Below are 14049 nucleotides of genomic sequence, written 5' to 3'. Positions count from 1 at the left end.
ACATTGTGTCATACGCAGACGACACCCAACTCATCCTCTCCCTATCCAACGAGCCCAACACCGCCAGACGCAACTTCGAGAAGGCATGGAAGCCGTCGCCAAATGGATGAAAAACAGCTGCCTACAACTAAACACCAACAAAACAGAAGTACTCATCATGGGCCCAAACCCCGACTCCTGGAGCGACACCTGGTGGCCCACCGCCCTCGGAAACTCTCCAACCCCCACAGACCATGCACGCAACCTGGGAATCATCCTGGACTCCGAGCTCAAAATGGACCGCCAGATCAACTCTGTCTCATCTTCCTGCTTCCACACCCTCCGCCTCCTTCGTAAGACCTTCAAATGGATCCCCCTCGAACACTGAAAGACAGTCACTCACGCCCTGGTCACCAGCAGACTCGACTACGGCAATGCACTCAACGCCGGAATAAACAAAAACCTTATCCGCAAGCGACAGAACATCCCGAACGCCGCCGCAAGACTGGTCCTCAACCTGCCAAAACACTGCCACATCTCCCAGCACCTGCGCACACTCCACTGGCTCCCCGTCGAGGCGAGAATCACCTTTAAGATGCTCACCCACGCACACAAGGCCCTCCATGGCACCGGACCAGCATACCTGAACAGAGGGCTCAAATTCCACGCACCCCAAAGGACCCTACGATCAGCCCAGCTCTCCTTACGCCGAGGTCACCCGCACCAGAAAGACCAGATCGGGAGGCCGCTCCTTCTCCTTCCTCGCGGCCAAAGCATGGAACGCCCTTCCGCTCCACCTGAGACAGACAACATCGCTCCCCATCTTCGCAAGAAACCTCAAAACCTGGCTCTTCGACAGACCCCCTCCTTGATGGAATGGAATGGAACCCCCCCACCCCTAGCGCCTTGAGACCCTTACGGGTAAGTAGTTGCGCTTTAACAAACTCTGAATGATTGACTTATTAGATGTTTGACCCGCCCATCACCCGAACCTAATACCCTCGCTGTTATAGATTGCTTTATGTTCCGGTTTTTTCTCTCCACTACCGCATTTCCCTCGGGATGGAATGGACTAGAATACCGCAATGCAATGCCCATGCTAACCATGGCCTCCTTGTAAGCCCGAGAGCTAAACGCAGGACCCTGGTCAGAATGTAGCATGCCAATTGCGTATGTGCCGATAAAGACTCGCAAATCTTTTATAACAGTTCTGGCGTCAGCCGAGCGCTGGGGCCACATCCAAATGAATCTCGTCTTAATTTTTATGGGACTGCATTCGTCCGGTCGGACATTTGTGCATAAATAGCCTGATGCTGTCTAATAGTGGTGTCTGGGCTGGTGTCTGGTCCGGTTCACAATTCATTGCAAATTTATAAATGTCTAGGCTCATCCCATCCACCAGTATTGTGATTGTAATTCTATTAGAGATTTCAGGATCTCTTGGTGCCTCAGACCCAATCCCATGTGTGCCTCTTGTATCAAGAAGACTCTCCGGTTCGTGTTTGGAATTACTCTATCCCCCACTCCAGGGATTTGAGCAAACGGAATGGAGTTCGCATCATTTATGTATGTATTGCAGAGTGGATAGTTTAGAGGTAACGCCACATAATTGCCTTCCATTAAGGTTTTCACAGCAAGCAGCGTTTTGCCATCTATTTGTTTTTTCTTACGCTTTTTTGTGGCTATGGAAGGCGAGTGATCAGCTGCCGCTGTGGCTCTGTCAGCCAATGAATTCCCTGCAACGTGAACGCCATCACGTTGAAGACTCTGCGTATGTATCACGTGAGTCTTTTGTAGTTCTTTCCGCAAAAGAACTATTTGTTCCCATAGTTTTTTATGCTTTAATGTGGCACCTTACTCATCTTTGTAACCATTTTTTATCCAGGTCTACATGGAATTATTGTAAGATCGGACGCAGTAATGTGAATCGCACACTATTAGTGTAAGGAATTCGCAATCAGCATTTTCCAGCGCCATCTTTAGAGATCTTATTTCAGCTCACTGAGCTGTGCAGTTTCTGAGAGATTCAGTTTTAGTGACCATCGGTCTGAATTTACCGAAGCGCCAGCGACCTTTAAAAATCGGTCATGCTGCATTGTAAATCTGTTTTTCCACAACGTAGTGTTGTGCAAATCTGTCTGTGTAGATTATACAGGTGTACTGTTCGAGAGGCAGAATTTCGATCGGTAGAGGACATTCATTTTCATATTCCAGGTATTCTAGTTTTTTCATTTTCGGATCAAATGCGTGTGTCACGTCTTCTGTTTCAAGAGAAGTTTCCCATTTTATCCAATTTTTGATCTAGAGCTTTAGCATTACGATTGCCTGGTATTGTTACTGCCTCAAGGGCTGATAAAGCTGTTAAAACAGATATCCTTTTTCCCTGGGCTAGGGCTCTTTCTTTTGCTAAAGAAGTTTGAACCGCAGTTCAAATTTTTTCAGTTGAACTGAATTTCATTTCAGCTTGTGTGTACAAATGTGATCTGTAAGCTATTGGTTCCGTTTCTCCCTCATTAGAGGTCAGGTATGTGAATCCGAATCTTCCTGGGATTACTCGGATTACAAGGTTGCGTTCATTTGCGCGTGTTTGCAGTTTTGTTTTAGTTAACATATCTGCCTGTAATGATCTTAAAATTTCTGTGTGTTTTTGAGTCCAATTAATTGGTTTAAAATCAGGTTTTATTAGTTTGTAGAGAGGTTTAACCCTCTTTGCATAATTTAGAATGTATGTTCTTCCGAAATTCAGGAAACTTAGTATTGATTGTAAGTTTTTCAATGTTTTTGGAGCTTGGAGTACTGCACACTTCTCTAAGAAGTTGTCTGCCAGGCTTTTGCCTTCACTTGATAATTCATATCCTAAAAATAGGACAGTTAGATGGGCAATTCGTGATTTATTGAAGTTAAATTTGTACCCTTCAGCTGCGAACCCAAGTATTATGGTGTTCACTCTTTCAAGTGAGTCTCCAGGTCATCGTCTGTAAGATAGATGTCATTGACATAGGATAATGCCTCATCATCATACATTTGTAGTAACTTTGTTACCCCGGCTGAAAATAATCCTGGGCTGTTCTTGAATCCCTGTGGGAGACGACAAAATTGTTTTTGGGTCCCTATGCTTAAGAAAGCGGTCAAATATCTGCTTTCAGGTGCTATGTTTTGACAGAAGAAACCATTTGAAATATCTAATGTCGTTTTATATTTTTTGCGCACAATATTATTCATTAGTGCTGCACTGTGAGAGTTTTGCACTGCAAAAGTTTTACATCAGGAGTTTAGATGTCTGTAGTCCAAAACTAGATGATCTAAAATTTCTTTTACTTTTTTTAGCTTCTTGCTTAACAGGATACTGCCTCTGTGCAGTAGGTTGATATTTTAACTGGATTTTATGGTGAGGAGAATCCACATCCCATCCTACATGATTTTTATATAATGCAGGGGCTTGGGCCACTGCCATTTTCTAACAAGTGTGTATTTTTTATGAATTGGAATGTGATTTGAGAAGGCAGGCATAATCATTTCTTCGCCATGTGGGCACTCCCTGACAAACTCTGGTGGCCAGTCTTTCTCTGCTAGAAGGATTTCATAGCCTTTAGATAGATTCTCCCAAAAGAGACCTTTTATTTTCCTAGTTTTATCTCCCTCTATACGAAATGTTATTTCATATAATTTATGGGGCACGCTCACTCGGGTGTCTGCAGTTTCCACTTGAATGTATTCATTCGTGTCCACTGTCTCCAGAAGATTCATCAGGATCTTGCGAGCTATGCTCACTTCTGCTGTGCTGTCTAGAATTGTCTGGGCCCACTCTCCGTTTTTCAGTTGTGTCCTCAAGATTCTCGGCATGTTTTATTTTAATACTCGCTACCTTCTTTCTGGGAAATTGTTTTTTTTTACTTTGGTAGAGCAGGTTCTTTATCTTTGGACTTGACGTGCTCTTCTTTATGTTCTTTGCTGAAATCTGAAAAGATTGAGAGGAACGTGTATCAATATCTTGATATCTGTCAGGTTTTCTCAAATTGTCCCTATTTCTAAGGTTGTATCTTTTTTCAGAGGGCTCCCTCTGGGGAGACTTGCCCCCCCCCCTTCTGGAGATCTATTTCTCCGTTGGGGAGACCTACCTCTGGACTGAAATTGTTTTTCTCTGGGAGTTGTTTGTTTGTTACCCTCCCACTTCTTCTTTTGAGAATTGAGATTATTTTTAATAAAAGATTTTTCAGGATTTTCAATTAGTTGGGGTTTTAGTGGTTTACCACTCAAACTATCATCATCAACACCTCCTTCGACACCGCTACCTTCCCTGAGAGCTGGAAGCACGCTGAACTCAGCGCTCTACTGAAGAAACCATCAGCGGACCCCACCGAACTCAAAAACTGCCGCCCCATCTCGCTCCTCCCGTTTCCGGCCAAAGTCATCGAGAAGACCGTCAACAAGCAGCTGGCCGCCTTCCTCGAGACGAATGGATCCCTCGACCTCTCGCAGTCTGGCTTCCGGGCCAACCACAGCACGAGACCGCCCTCATCGCTGCCACCGATGACATCCGAGCCCTGCTTGACAACGGAGAAACAGCGGCCCTCATCCTCCTGGACCTCTCAGCGGCATTCGACACTGTCTGCCACCGCACCCTAGTGCAGCGCCTCAGCAACATCGGAATCCAGGAGAAGGCACTGGAGTGGATCATCTCCTTCCTCGCCGGAAGGACACAGAGAGTCCGCCTTCCCCGTTCAGATCAGAAGCCACCGAAGTCATCTGCGGCGTTCCTCAGGGCTCATCGCTCAGCCCCACCCTCCTCAATGTCTACATGAGCCCCCTTGCGGCCATCGCACGCCAACACAACCTCAACATCATCTCCTACGCCGATGACACTCAGCTGATCCTCTCCCTCACCAACAACCCCGCCACTGCCAGAGCCAACCTACACGAAGGGATGACTGACGTAGCCGAGTGGATGACGACCAGCCGCCTGAAACTGAACTCAGACAAGACGGAAGTTCTCATCCTGGGCTCCTCACCCTCCGCCTCGGACGACTCCTGGTGGCCCCCCGCCCTGGGCAGCGCACACAAACCGACAGACCACGCACACAACCTGGGCTTCATCCTGGACACCTCCCTCTCCATGACCATACAAGTCAACGCCGTCTCCTCGTCTTGCTTCAATATCCTGCGCATGCTACATAAGATCTTCCGGTGGATCCCCACCGAGACCAGGAAGACGGTCACCCAGGCCCTCGTCACCAGCCGTCTAGACTACGGCAACGCCCTCTACGCCGGAACCATCGCCAAGCTCCAGAAGAGACTTCAGCGGATCCAGAACGCCTCAGCAAGACTCATCCTCAACATCCCCCGACACAGCCACATCTCCGAACACCTGAGAGACCTGCACTGGCTCCCGGTCAACAAGAGAATCACCTTCCGCCTCCTCACCCACGCTCACAAAGCCCTACACAACCAAGGCCCAAGATACCTCAACAGCCGCCTCAACTTCTACACTCCCACCCGCCAGCTTTGATCGACCAGCCACGCCCTCGCCGCCATCCCCAGCATCCGAAGAGCCACAACAGGAGGAAGGTCCTTCTCCTACCTGGCCGCCAAGACTTGGAATTCCCTCCCGACCCACCTCCGCCTGACCCAAGACCATCTCGCCTTCAGGAAGCAGCTCAAGACCTGGCTGTTCGAGCAGTAGCGGACCCTCCCTCCCCAGCGCCTTGAGACCATCCGGGTGAGTAGTGCGCTATATAAATGTTCTGATTGATTGATTGACTATCTCTGCCTAATTCTTCATAGGATTTTTCAATTATTTTAGCAAGCTCAAAAGGTTGGTCTGTTATATCTGTCTCCTTCAATTTTTGGCGGATTGCCACACATGCTGCTTCTACTTTTATGTTGGCTAGTAATATAGCCGAGACCTGCTTAAAGTCCTTCAGTAATTTCATACCCAGAGTTAAAGCAGGTTCTGGACCGTATTAGTTTTGAATCTCTCTTAGTACATCTGGTATAACCGCCATGGACGGAACACCATGTGTTTTTGTGTAGATAGAAGCAAAGACTGTGCCCCAAGTGTCACAGTCCTCCACATGTGGTGCGATCTACATTGGAAGACAGATAGTCAGAATTCTGTGTTTTTCGTGAGGGGTAGTATCAGGAAATACTGCCTCGATATGAGTGATTTTTTGCGCTAACCAGAATGGAATTTGTTCCCGTTTTGCGGGTGTTTTACCAATACATGATTGTATATTCTGTGGTGTAATCTTGTTTGCGTTCCACTATTGAGGGGTGTTTTGTGGAATTTTAATTGCAGGTTGGACTGTTGAAGTCCGCATGACATATTGGACAAATTGTCTATGAATTTTAATTAGTTGTTTTAACTGAACTAACAGTTCTCTGTCTGACATTGTTTCAATGTCCGGATGTGGTGTGTAGCTGGCTAGAACCGGCCATGTGGCTCCTGGTCTACCTAGTGGACCGAGCCTGCTAATGTGATTTTGATGTTTTAGGGCGCCATTAAACAAGAGCAGGTGCTCTTGGTATGTTAGTGGATTTTCAACTTCCTCAAAAGGAGAGTATTCCTCTGGAGATTCCGCTATTTTGTAGTAGTGGAACTCATGTGTTACAGCGTGTGCTGCTGGAAAATTTATCCAGGAATAGAATACCTCTGTCTGCCGAAATTCATGTGCCTCTACCAAAAATATGACTGTACCACCTCTTGATGATACTCCATTTTCTATAAGTTTTATAGTTATGGTTTTCCTTATATTGACCGGCATGATTATTGCATCATGGTGATCTTCATTGAACCCTGTAGGGTCTGCACCCAGTTGATTCGCATTTACTGTGGCTTCACCGGTTTCGTTGTTGTCACTGTGATTTGACATTGTTTAATGAAAGTCTCTTGCAGAGCAAGCTTTTGAGGAAACAAAGATTAGGTGCACAATATTTTGGAACACTGTATCCTTCAGCGTTGACTATACCGTAAACTAATACATAGGATTCTCATCCTACTAAGTTTCGGTGGATATTAACCTTTCACCCATTCCAGACGTCTATTGGAGTTTTTACAGGAAAAGGGGTCTGTGTGAAAAAGCACGACTGAGTTACTCTAATATCTTGCGTTAGATTATCGCCTTACCAAACGTTGGGCGCCATGTAGTGTAGTTCCTTTTTTCCCAATAGGCTCTGCGCATTGGAATAACATAAACAATAGTTTAGACGTAGGACTGAGGTCGACTAGGTCTCTATTGAATATGTTAGACTTAATTTAGGTTTGCCAGCTAGCTCAGAGGTCACTAGAAACTTTCTCGAATGAACAGGGAGGAGTGAACTTCCCTGATTAAACAAGAAGGGATTCAGCTTCTGACAACTGCATAAACATGACAACTTTGCTCCCCCAGAATAAGGAGTATATCTCCAAAGTCGTGTGAAAACAATAGATAGCTATTTCACTCAGTCAAGCGTGCATACTTAGTTTCACCAGAGTGCAGAGAAATAGAGAGACTGCGTTTTTAATAAAAGGTGTTATTTATTGAGCAGTCTTCTTTCTCATGCAAGAGAAATGAATTGCCACAATTGTAATACTTGTTATAAAGTAAAGTGCGTACAGTAAAAGGAGTATTATGAAATAATACTGTAAAAGCATTGATATGGTTTCTGGGTCATATGATACTTAAAAGGTATAAAATATATACAGTTACATACAATGATAAAAGTGTGACTAAACGTACTCAACTGGTGCTTCTAAATAAGCCTACCCCGGTGTACCTAACCTAAGCCTAGTACGTGGGAGGGAGTAAATTTGCTGCAGTTTAAGTTAAGTTTGTTATAGCCAAGAGTCTGACCCAAGAATTCTCTAAGGATCTAATCAGCTCCGTACCTTGGTTTTAGAATGAAGGAGGTCTTGTATCTCGCTCTCAGGACTCAATCTCCCAGTAACCCGCAAGGGTGACTGGAAACACCGGAGCTGGATTTTCTCGGCAGGAGAAAAAGACAGCGTCTTTCTCAGTGCGTCAAATGGGAGGGACGGCTTCCTTCGGCACTCGCATCAGCTGGGCTTCGGATAAGTAGATAGCCGCTCTGCTCCGCACCACCGTGTGTTGCTTAAGGCAAACGCTGATATATTTATACCTGGAAGATGCCATGTTTGACGTAAGGTTGGACATAAGACGTCAATAAAAGATGTCACTAAGAACTGGCCGTTCTTTCAGTGCTCGCAGGAGTTCTAGGACAAATCAAAACAAAAGCATGGGGAATTCCCAGGTTGCTGGAGGTTTGGTCTGTTGAAAGAACTCGTTGTACTTTCTAGGAGTCTAAGGAAGAAGCCTTGCGATATTTGGTTTGCATTGGCTATTACTAAATATGGATTCGATTCTTATGCCTTTATAAGGGTATGATTTGATATAACCACATAAGGGCATACATCGGGAATATTTAATTAGGGTCCTAGATACGATCACAACAGCGCATAATTCTCCAGTTTTGTTTTTATTACCTCTATAAGCTTCATTGCATCACCTTGACCTTGGAGCTCGGACTGAATTATACATTAAGTGAAAAGAGTTGTTGTTTAACTCCCTGCGTCCAATTCTCTATTTCACCAGCCTGCAGTCAGTTCTGGGCGACGTTGATTTGATCCATCTTAATTTTGAGAAACAGTGAAATGTATATCGAAAGGCCCCCTTTGGATCACCCTTTGGGGCTTGTCCTCTGTGCGTGCTTATAGAATTCCACATACCCTATCATGGGTATCAACTGCTCAGCCCAGCTTTCCTGCGGAAGGATGTTGTAGAACTTACTGAGATACTGCATGACCACGATATCGCAGTCTGTTTTGGGGAACCCAGATGTATTTCATGAGCAAATAAGTATTGGAGTTGGTAGTGAGCTGAGTGTGGGCATGGGCACTGATTCCCCATTGAGCGGAATGCCGTCCCCTGTTCATAAATTCCTGTTAACTGACATGGCTTGGGGGAACCCCGACCAGTCATATTTTGCAGGAGTTGTGGGCAAGTATAACCCTCCAGTAGTCAATAGCTCACTGTTGCAAAGTCATCCTGTGTGCCCTGTGCATCCCCATTTTTTGTATACTGGTACTGGTGGTAACTGCCTGTGGCTGTCCCAGGGCCCGTACTATTGTGAGAACACAGTGAAAAGACAGACATACATAAGTATGTAATAGGGTACACTTATAATTGGCATGACCTACCCTATAAGGCCCTAGTACATAATAGGGCAGGAGGATTAAAACTACCTTTAAGTCCCTAGTAAATAATAGGGCATGGACATTTAGAGGCCAGCAGCCTTTGCTGCGCTTGCATGTGTGAACTGCTGAGAACCTGAGGTCATTTTAAAAGCAACTCTCTGTTACAACACTGCTTTTAAATGTAAATTGTGCCCAAACTTGACTTCGCTGGTAGGGAAACATAACATGTGTATTTGCAAAGCGCACGTTAACCCTTGGGTATCTTGGGCGCTGAATAACAGATGTTTATGTTACCCAACTCAATGGCACTTAAAGAGTGATAAACCACACTATTTTGTCACATTAGGTACCCACAGGGTCTCCTAGATGTCCCAGGGATGGGGGGTAATGTACTTAGAAGGAGCACCCTTTTAAAAAAGTTTTTATATGCCCAGGGGATAACAAAAGTGCACACTTCACTCCCCTCATTGTAGTAAAGTGCTTTTCAAAATCTACTTATGTACTAGGAGCACTGTGGAGTGAGGATCCACACTATTTCTGCATATTCTGAGCCCTTATAGCCTCCCCTAGGTGTTGCAGCAGTGGGAGGGTAATGTAGCTGTGAGCAAGGTCCTTAAAAAGATGTTTTATGTGCCCTGGTGTTGGAAAAATTGCACATTTCATTTCCCCCATTATAGATCTACACCCACATAGGATAACATGGCAATAGTTTATTGATGCATAACTACCACTAGGATTTAAGAGAAAATATAATTCAAGGACTTAAGAGAATGGTATTGATAGATCCAACAATATGCTATTGTTCAATGTATCCTAAAATATACAGAAAATAAGTGACAAGACTTTCTTGAATGTACTTACAATCCAGCCTTCCTGCAGCATCCTCTGATTGGTCAGAGTTAACAGGAGTAGCCAGGCTGCTTTGATGAAGTGATGAGTGGTTTGCCCAGAGAGAGGCTATCTGTTAAGGAGAGCTCTCAGATCTGCTGCTTGAAACTAAGAGAAAATGAAGGATTGCCAAGTTGGAAACTTCATTTGCACCTTCATTCTGTCTGACTTCACCTGCTGCATTATCTGGAATTACAGCCCTTTGAATGTACCTTGCTTCAAGAGGAATAAAGAGTGGACTCCCCACAAGCTACAGGTTAACAGAGTTTACCTGGGCCATCACCACCAAGAATCCCCAGCCTGGAGTGCATCCAGTGAATTGGTAAGGGTTTTGTCCAAGTGGATTGTGGAAACTGATGTCTCAAACTTTCAAGGACTATCTTGGAGATTCCAGACCCTTGGATTGTCTTTTGGACACTTAGGATCCCCAAGAAGAACTTCAAGAAGAAGTTCCAGAAGTTTGGAGATGTTTGGAGCAACTTTGGAAAAAAACTCCATAAGGGGGACCAACACAACCGTGAGAACCAAGACGGCCACCATCAACTGAGAGCTGGCCTGCCCTGTTGGCTCATTCCACTGAAAAGCTCCGGAGATCCAACTTCCAGAGTTTAACTGAGAGCTCCATAGAAAGCCAGCCGGTGAACCCTCACCGAACCCGGACATGAAGAGCATTGAGCATCAAGGGACCCCAGCAGAAAAAGCTCCAGAAAAGCTTCTAAGTCCAAAGGTAAAATCTCGAACGAAGCCGACCGCGAGGGGTATACAAGCAGGGCTCCATCATGTTTGACCTGAAACACACTTTTTCCCAGTCAAGCACGACCACATACCCCATTGTGGCGCTATATGTTTCTCAGTGCTATATAGTGCTAAGGGCCAGATGTACGACCATTCAGTTTAGTGAGTTACAAATTGTGCAGAATTGTGACTTGCAATTTGCGACTCGCTAAACTGAATGTACAGCAGTGTCTCAGACACTGTTTGTTATTCCCAATGGGGTCGCAAATTGCCTCATCAGTATTCATGAGATAAGCGCAATTTGCGACCCCATTGGGAATGTCTAGCACTGACAGGGATAGTGGCCTACTGGGGTCAGCAGACCACCATGTCTGAGACTGATTTTTAAATAAAGCTGTTTTTTTTAAAAAAAATGCAGCCTGTTTTCCTTAAAGGAAAAAGGGATGCATTTAAAAGAGAGAAAGGAAAGTTGTCAGTTTCATTTTTTAAGGGCAGGCAGTGGTTAAAATGTTCGCACCCAATCACCCATTCGTTTGCGAGTGGTTTACCACCTACTTGAAGTAGGTGGTGAACTGTGATAGTTTTGCGACTGCAAATTTGGTCGCACAACAATCATACATTGGTGTTAGACTCGCTAATAGAATGGACACCCTTGTCATGCCCATGCCTAATACTGAGTCGCTAACCATATTTTGCGAGTCGCTAATGTGTTAGTGATTCACAAAATATGGTTTGTGCATGGGGCAGACCAATTTTGCGGTCGCAAACGGGCCAAATTTCCGTTTGCGACCACAAAAGACGGTCGTACATGTGCCCCTTAATCTTTACAAATTCATATCTCTGCTTCTCTATATTAGATTTTTGTTGTTTTGGTGTCATTTTAAAGATTACTATTTCCTATTTTTATCAATTGGTGTGGGATTTGTATTGTGTCTTGTGTCTTGATTATTTACTGAATTGGTTTATTTAAATGCTTTACATACCTCCTAAGTTAACCCATTCGTTGTGTGCATCGGCCAACGGCTGTCGCGAACACTACCTCTGTACTGCTGCGCACGTCCGTTGGCTGACGCGGTCCCGCCCACGCACGGAAACGCCTGCACGGCGGCGGATTCTACACCACGCTTAAGGGATTAAGCATGTCTGCTCACAGCCAGCTACTAAGGGTTGAGCATGGGAAATGGTGGGTGGGAGCAACATCTTCTATTTTTAAGTACTGATTTTTTAACCTTTAATATTTTCGCTCTCAATTCTCCTTTTATTGAAACAAACATGGACAGCTCGTGGGAGGTAGTAGAGGTTAGGGATGTAGTCACCAGGTCCAGCTCAATCCTATTCATTTTCTTTTAACAGTGAATTAGGATTTTTTATGTATAATTCAAACAATTACTCCTTGATAGCATAAATGAGATCTATGATGCAATTATCCTACAATAGTGCTCTTTACATTCTTTAGACCAAATTGATGAAGAGCACCGTCGAATTAGGAGAAGAATTGGGTGACATACTAAGAGGAAGACATTAAATGAAACCATTTTAAATAGTAAACGCCACAAGACCTACGATCGCAGGTAGGAGAGCCTCTTCTTGCTTCTCTAGGTTTTAGGCAGATATTGGATTTCACATTATTTAGAGACTCATGGTCCTTTTGTATCACGCAGATTTTATATGTAAAATTTTGGGCGTAGGAGAGTGGCCGCCTTCATAGCGAAACCAAACGAGATGATGGACGGATGGTTGAACATTGCAAGCACTCACCCCAGTCAACTGACCTGGGTTTAATCCATCATCATTCTTTAGCTCACTCTGCCACCCCAGTTCAGACATGGCCATATGCAAATCAGTCTGACCCTGTGCCTCATGGGAACAGTCCATCCTGAACTGCCAAGCCATGTCTTTCCTGGACCAGAAACAAGCATCCTGGGACCGGTTTCTGGCTAATCAGCCGTCATCAGCCAAGCTATCTTGAATCCAGTAGCAAAGTGAGCAAGGGACCCACGTCTGGGCTTACCCAGCCAACTTAGGGTGAACAAAGCAAAACCAAAGGGGATGATGGACAGAGTGTTGAACATTGCAAGCACTCACTCCCAGTCAATTGATCTGGTTTTAATCCATCATCATTCTTTAGCTCACTCCGCCACCCCAGTTCAGACATGGCCTTCATAACACCCTTTGAACATAAGCCACAAGAAAGGCATCTACAGAAAACTTTGCCATTTCCATTTGACCTAACCTCAAAAATGACAGGTGTGTATTTAAATAAGTTCTCCTTAGATGTAACTAAGCCATAATGGAATATTGACATCCGCGTAAATAAAGTCTAATGGTGATAGGTCTGCTATAATAATATTGATTGTGACCAGTACAGCTGAAGGGACCATTTAGACCTTAGTGTTTTATCTGCCACAGGTAGCATCTAAACATCTTAGCACAGAATATAAGGTGAGAACATTTTCAACCAGCCATTGGAGTATACCCAGTATTGTGGCTCTCTAATAATAGAGGAAAGCATCTTCAATGGACAATCAGGCCAGTGTTTTAATAGCATGTTTTGGAAAATGAATGTGTTGTATGTGTATGAATGGTGGAGAGTGGTGTTATGAATCGGGGGAGTCCAAGTATGTATGTTCAACCATCGGGCTAACACAATTAAATAGTTATGGTATTCTTTTTTTATAATATTTTGTTTTTTTAATACAAAGGTGATTTAACGTGGCCTTGAAAAATACACATATATAAATGTGATGTTACAGCACCAGGCGCAAATGAGTTGGAGTTGCTGTCTTCTGTTTATATGTCATTTGTTGTGAACACAGTATGTGAGAAATGTATACTTATACATGTGTTTCATAATACAGGTATACAGCCTAATACTGGCATCATACAGGTGTTGTGTTAGTCATATTTTGGTCTTGGCAAAGATCGTCTAATTGGAATTTCACCTTCGAAACGCGTCAATGCTTGGGTAAACAATCCGTGTTGTGGCTGGAACAACAGGTACTGAATAAGGGACAACTTTCGGGTTCCAGGCCCAAACACGGATGTGTTTCTTATGTGTACTCTCCATGACAAATTGTGCTATCTTTTCTTGGGTACTTTTCTTGCTTTTACTATGTGTTATCTTGATGAGTTGTCTATAGATATATTGATTTTTTCTTCTTAGCCACAATGAAGTAGAACTTAGTCAAATATATGTATGAATTTGAAATTCACATAATTTTTATGTGTAATACTTTTTATCTTGTTTTTAATGATCA

The sequence above is a fragment of the Lissotriton vulgaris genome, chromosome 1_1 (assembly GCF_964263255.1).
Source record: "Lissotriton vulgaris chromosome 1_1, aLisVul1.2, whole genome shotgun sequence".
NCBI lineage: Eukaryota > Metazoa > Chordata > Amphibia > Caudata > Salamandridae > Lissotriton > Lissotriton vulgaris.
Note: the sequence above shows the minus strand (reverse complement) of the source record.